Source organism: Puma concolor, chromosome E3, assembly GCF_028749965.1.
Source record: "Puma concolor isolate L17-30 chromosome E3, mPumCon1.1.hap2, whole genome shotgun sequence".
NCBI classification, from domain to species: domain Eukaryota; kingdom Metazoa; phylum Chordata; class Mammalia; order Carnivora; family Felidae; genus Puma; species Puma concolor.
In genome coordinates, this window is record NC_141682.1 from 24,571,937 (window position 1) to 24,579,277 (window position 7,341).

The following is a 7,341-nucleotide window of genomic DNA, read 5'->3' on the forward strand; positions in this document are numbered from 1 at the left end:
GTTATACCCTTCTAGCCTCGCTTAAGAATGAATAAACCTACACTTGTTACCCATAAGCATGTTCCAGCTTTCACCGCACTAGAAAAGTTTGTGTCAGCCAGGGTGTTTATGCATAAACATGCATATCTTCTCAGACATTATTTAGAGGAAGATAATGTACCTGAGGACACTCCATCTGCAGAATCTAATGAGCATCATCAGATATTTACTTAAATGGAAACTCTGGTGTATCATTTGCCTGTTAGGACCTATCACGATGATGTAATAGCTCATCGGGTTTTGAAAATTAGATGAGAAAATATATGTAAAGTACTTGGCACAGTACCTAGAACATGACACGTGCTTGGTAAAAAGCTAGCACTAATATTAAGATATCAGGGACTACAGCCCCGAGGGTGTAAGCATGCGTCACTGTTTAGTTAGGAGTAGGTTCTGCTGTGTAAGTAGAAACTACTCTGCTTGATAAGGTCATGCCCACGCCTTACCCACTTCCCTTTCAGTCGCATTCTCCTGACCCCGCCCCCACGTGCAGGCTTTTCTTGGGAGCACATCTAATAAATGGTTTTCACCTGAATGCTTGTTTCTAGGGCTGCTTCTGCAGAACCCATTCTAGGGCAAGCGCCATTACTCACTGATATTGGGACCACTCAGATTCTAAGCCCCGTCGACAGATCAGAACTCAGCAGCACTCTTACCCCTGCTGGTCAGGCTCACATCAATAGCAGCTAACACTTGTACCAGTCACTACAACAGTTACTTAACATACATGAACTGATTCAATCCTCACAAGTAACTCTATGAAGTGGGTTCTCTTATTCACGTTTGCAGATGAAGAATCTGAGAACCAGAGAGGTCAAGTGACTTGCCCAAGGTCCCACAGCTAGTAAGTGGTAGATCCTGAATTTAGACCTAGGCAATTTGGCTCTTGGAGTTTGGGTATTTCTTTTAAGTTTGTTTATTTTAAGAGAGAGAATCCCAAGCAGGCTCTGTGCTGTCAATGCAGAGTCCAATGCAGGTCTCAGTCATGACCTGAGCCAAAATCAAGAGTCAGACACTTGGGGCGCCTGGGTGGCTCAGTCGGTTAAGCGACCAACTTCGGCTCAGGTCATGATCTCGCGGTCTGTGAGTTCGAGCCCCGCGTCGGGCTCTGTGCTGACGGCTCAGAGCCTGGAGCCTGTTTCAGATTCTGTGTCTCCCTCTCTCTGGCCCTCCCCTGTTCATGCTCTGTCTCTCCCTGTCTCAAAAATAAATAAAACGTTAAAAAAAAAAAAAAAAGTCAGACACTTAACCTCCTGAGCCACCCAGGCACCCCAGAGTTTGGGCTTAACCATGCACTCTGTAGCCAACTACTGTAAGGCACCCAGGAGAACTCAGTAACTAAATGGCAAGAGCTGTTGACATAAGCAACAGATCAGTTGGGAAGTGCATTATTCTTGGCAAATAAAAGAATTTGATTGAAAAAACAACCAAAATGTCTATGAGAAGAAATTTTGAGTGAGTCTAAATGAAAATAAATAAAATTGAGTGGTATTTTGAAGAAAAAAAAATGAGTTTGTGTATAATGTTTTCCTGGGGTCTTGTTGGCCCTTGATTAGTGTCACCTCTGACCTCTAGACATCCTGACTCTGAGGTCTGGTAATCCAAATCAAAAATAGTTCCAGGGGCACCTGGGTGGCTCAGTCGGTTAAGCATCTGACTCTTGATTTCAGCTCAGGTCATAATCTCACAGTTCATGGGTTCAAGACCCATGTCAGGCCTGCACTGACATAAAGGGCCTGCTTGGGATTCTCTCTCTCCCTCTGTCTCTCTCTGTCCCTCCCCTACTCATGCTCACTCTCTCCCTTTCTCTCTCTGTCTCTCTCTCTCTCTCTCTCTCTCTCAAACAAATAAATAAACAAGAAAAATAGTTCTTGTTAGGGCTTCCTGCCTGGAGAACTAGGTGACAGGTGAATACACATGTAATACCACACACACACACACACACACACACACACACACACACACACACCTGGAGGTGTCATCCTTAGAAAACAAAAGAGGCCCAAGCTGTTCCGGTGAGGCCTCTGTTGTCTGGATTCTTCCTCCCAGAAGCTGGGGTCATCTCATTTAGGTTCTGGCGAAGAGGGATAGTGTTGGGTGGGGGGTTACTGAAAGCTTGAACTAAGGTGAGGGAGAGAGGGGATGTAAGGTAGGGGACTGGAATGTTCCAGATGGCTTCTTCATGCACAGGTGCCTGGGCTGGGATGGCTGAAAGAACTAAAGGCTGGCTGGCACCTCTCTCTCTTGTCTCTCTGTCCCTCTCTCTCTCTTTTCATGTGACCTCTCCTTCTGGCGAGCTTGGGTTTCCTCACAGCATGAGAGTTTCAGGGTAATCTGACTTACGTGGGGGTTGGCTTCCACCCAAGTGTGCAGTCAAAGGGTGTTCACTCTCTTAAAGGCTAGACCTAGAACTGCCATGGGATCACTTCTGCCAAATTCCATTGACCAAGTCAGGTGCTAACCCAGCTTGAAGGGGAGGGGGAAAAGACTCCATCTTTATGCCAGAGGAGGGACCAAGAATTTACTTTGCCACAGACTATGACGTTAGCAAGATACAAAGTTTTATTGTTAAGCTACTGGGATGTTGGGATTGTTAGAGTAGCTGGCCGATACTGAAAAATACACCCTGTTGTGACCCAAGTGTAGGGGCTCATTTGCATCTTCCTCGTAAAGGAGTGCCTTCTACAAGGAGCATCTAGTAAATGAAGCAAAACAGAGAGAATGAAAGACGCTGTACAAGGAATAATCTCTGGTTCCTATGAAGACCTCCTTTTTCTGATCTTCGAACTCCTTTTACATGAAAGGAAAACGAGTTCAAGCAAGAGCTCTAGGGACTCATCTTTGGTTCAAAGAAATATTTCATGAAGGAAATCAGGCTGGTAGTCAAAACGATCTGTAGCCAGAATGGACTGTCTTCGAAGTAGTGAGCTACCCATCACTGAGAGGTGTTTGAGCAGAGGGTGGTGTCACAGGATGCTGGAGGAAAAATCCAGGCATCATTACTTCCATCCCCAAGACTAGTTATGCTTAAGCCCAGTGGGATCCCAGTTGGTGGGAAACTTTCCAATCCCAGGAGACCACCTGGTTAGTAATCTAACCAGGATTACAGCATTTACAGCATACTGAACAGCAGCTAAGGAGCATGAGTGTTCATTTTTTTTAGAAAGTTCCAAGGCCAGGTAATAAAAAATTGGTCCTTGGCATTTGATGGCAATAATGTATTTTACGAAAGTCTTTTGTGGTCTGCTGTGAACTTCTCTAGGATAGGAACGAGGCCTTAAACGTGCTTTGTTCCTTCCTTTCTGCCTCTCATCCCCAACTTCCTGCACTTCAGTGTGCCCTGCCTTCCATATCTCCAAAATACACCCTGCATGTATCCACTTCTTTCCCTCTCCCCCAGCCTCCACCCTGGTCTAGGCTGCCATCATTTCCTGCCTGTCATACAGTCCCCGAACTGGCTTGGCCATGTGTTCATCTCTCCCCCGACAGTCCATTCGGCACACTTGAGGCTGAGTGGTCGTTTTGATACGAATCCTGTGCTCTCCTGACTGAAACTCTCCAGTGGTTTCCCATGGTGCTTAGAATACAGTCAGAATTTCTGCTATGTGTAGAGGCTTTACAGGCTGGGATTTTTCATGTCTCATTGACTTCATCTCCTACCCTGCTGTTTTCACAACTTAGGCTCAGCCACACTGGCTTGTTTCCAGTCATTCACACACAGCCGAGCACAATGCCACTTGCTTCTTCCTCCACACGCAATGCTGCTCTTTCCCATCATCTTGTCATCCTTATCTCTGCTCAAGCTCACCTCATCGGGGGAACCTTCTCTGAGCAGCTTATGTGAGAGTAGAGACCCCCAGCAATCTCCACCCCCACGTCACTTTATTTTCTTTCTGTCATCAACTTATTTGCTTCGTTATTTATTTTCTGCCTCCTCCCGTAAAATGTTATTTCCACAAGATGCCTGGGGTATCTTGCCTTCACATTGTATCGCTAGAGCCCAGAACAGCATCCGGTACAGAGGGAACATTCAAGAAGTATCAGTGAAAGGCACGCGAAAATGAACAAATATTTGGAGCTCCCTCAGCCTCTAGCACACAGCAGGCAACCACTGACTTTTTCGAGGGACTGAATGGACTCCGAGATTGGCTGTGGCTTCAGGTTGTTGTTTGTGTTACGGATCTGTGTTTCGGTTACACGCGGGACAGTGATTTTATTTATTAGAGGGGTCTTTGAAATCCAAGAGAGAGTGATGTGGGGAACTGCAGGATAGGGTCAGCCCACAAGGGACACTACCCAGCTCTATCCTGAGCTTCCAGAGATTCTTCCACCTGCCTCCTACCTAGACCACCTTACATACTCCAGCATGAACATCAGATCCAGCAAGAAGCTGGTGGGCAAGTCAGTTATTTTCAAGGCTTGGTTGAAACACCACTCACACCCTGAGTGTACTGCATACTCCTGAGAGGACAGACTATCTGGGTGGATATAACACGTAGTCAAGAGTTTCTTCAATGGCACTGTTCAGAAAATGCTGCGAGATATTAATTTGTATTTTCTCCCTTTTGCTTTCTGCTGTGCAGGCAGGTGGCAGGCTTGGTGTTTGATTGCTTTGGGGGAGGAATGTGTCAGGGCTGAAGGCAGAAGTATTCCCCGAGATTTCTGCTGTTGTTGCTGAAAAAGCCTAAACATATTGAGGATGGGTTTGTGGGAGGAGGTAGAGTGGAAGACTCTTGGAAGACTCAGAAAGGAGAGAGAGACTGAAAACAACGACAAAGATATCCTCTGGGCTGGGCTAGGGGAGCCAGTGGGGCCCCAGAGCAGTAGGAAGGCAGAGCAAGCCCAGGGAGAAATGGGTATGTGATGTGTCCATGGACATAGGCCGTAAGGACCTGCCACCTGTCCCATGTCCCACTCTGGGGTTGGAAGCAGCCCAGAGCTAAAGGTACCACACAGATGGAATGATGGAACTCTCGGGGGTGACTGATGACCCCTTGCCCTGGTACTGCATAAAACCCCGGAGCCATGACACCATAGCCTGGGCTGAGCTGAGGGAAGCCCTGAGAAGATGCGGTGGAGGTTCCCGCCAGCACTGTGAGCTTCGGAATGGGGAACTAGGCTGGCTGTTGAAAAGAGAGAGATGTGACCATTCGTGTACCCCTGACTTTGGAGACAGGGATTCATATCCACTCGATAGTTACCATTTGTGGGCTGAGAGCTAAGTGAGGAGAGAGGAAATGATCGACGGGCATGATGACCACGTTTCTGGTTGTCTAAGGGGGTGGCTGAGTCTGTGCTTGGTTTCCGGGGTGTCCTTGAGGACTTCTAGAGCCGCCGCTTCCCCTGGGCTTCTGTATTCACAGTTAAGGAAGTAATCCAAGCCTAATGATGCCATACGCACCATCACACCTTCTTTGTGTAAATAATGTCTGAAAGAATGAGGTGTGAGCCTGCTGTTGCAAAGAACACTTAAGCTGTTAAATGCTTTCCTTTCCACTCCATTGGCTTTCCCTATTTATAGCTATTCCAGCACAGCACCGATATCATATTTGTTTCCTGCCAGCTGCTGGTTTCCTCATCTTAGTTCCTAAGGGAGACCCATAGGTACCTCCCCAGGACCACCCAGTCCCCATGGTACTGGCCTCTGCATGGATCAGGAGTCAACAGAGAAAACGCAGGGTGCGGCCTTTTCTCTCTGTCCCCCTGGACTTGGCCCAGAAGCTTCTTTTCCAGCTGAGACAGTAATAGTTCCTTGACCTGGGTGTAGCTGCTGGTGTAGACCCTGGCAGAGTTGAGGGGCATATCCTCGGTTGGGGTGGGGGGAGTGGTGGGAATAGTGAAGAATCTGAGCAGCAGGAAGCTTTTTGTTGGGAAAAGAGAACGTAGGGTGGGGAAGTACAGCTAATGTAGGGACTCCAGTGACTAAGGAGGTTGGTCCACAGTACTAAGAACTTAAATACATTCTCCATCTAACCTCATTGCAGCCCCACGAGGTAGGTCATGAGTAGGCAGTATTGATCAGAGGGGAATCTGCTTACAGGAGGAGATAAGAGATTGTGGCTGGTGAGTAGAAGTAAAATGAATTATGTGGTACATTTGGGAGAAATCATAGAGGTCAAGTACATAGTTGTCTGGAGAAAGAAAAGTAAGGAACTGATAAGGCAGGAGGAACTGTGGAACTCTTGACCCCAAGAGTGGAATTTTAACCAAGTAGAATTTGGTCCCAGTAAACACTGAATTCACACAGGCACCACCTCCGGTTGCCCCAGGTAATAGGACTCTAGCTTTAGGATAATAACGTTATAATGAGAAAATGCAAATGACATGAACCGTAATTAGAGAAAGAGCCGCGTGTGGCCCAGTGAGTGCTACCTTGGGGGAAGACAGACCACATCTGAAGGCAGGAAGGGAAACATTTGTGCTATATACAAAAGTTACCTGGAGAGAACTGGGTATGGCATGTGGGTTTCTCCCACAGACTTTGGTTAAAGAAAAAGATAAAGGAAGGAATAATAAATCATACAGTTGCTTATCCACATGGACTTCCTTTTCTACCATCGGCTTGAAGTGTTTTCCTGGGAAAGCATGAAAGATCATCTTCATGGTGACACGTGGCTCTGTATTTGGCTTTGGTCACTGGGGTCACAGCTGATCTGGGATCTGAGTGGACCCTATAAAGTCAGTCCTTGCCTCTGCAGGCGGGGAAGGACCAGATAGCAATTTTGGCAATCTGCTGCTTAGATTTTTCTTCCTGTCCTTATTACCAGAGGGTTGGGCATGCCTCAGCAGAGTAATGGGAATTCACCAAGGGGTCAGAAGCTCTGGCTACTGACATTATTGTATCGATGTGGAAACTGAGGTTCAGAAAGCCTAAGTAATACATGTGCCAGACCTGGGGTTAGAACCCAAATGTTTCTGACTCTAGTGCAAGTACATCATTCCCTCTAGCCTCTTATGCACCTTAACCTTCAAGAGACCGAAGAGGGGCAAAGAAGATATAATGAATTGATTAGCAAAAAACGGCCACAGCCCTTCCCTTCTTTGAATCATTTTGCCTTGCAAGGTGACTCTGAACTTCATCCTATCAAGAGGCCCTTCACCCTGCAGACCAGGCTGGCCTGGTTACTCACTGTAGAAGTGATGGTCTCAGTCCCGGCCCCAGGGGCTTTTGTAGGCTTCCATTCATCTCTTGGATCCCTGCCACTACCACGTGAAGTAGCCCAGGCTGGCCTGCTGGAGGATGGGGAACCCCATGGAGTAGAGCTGAGGACCCCGGCCGACTGCACATGCACAATAAGATCA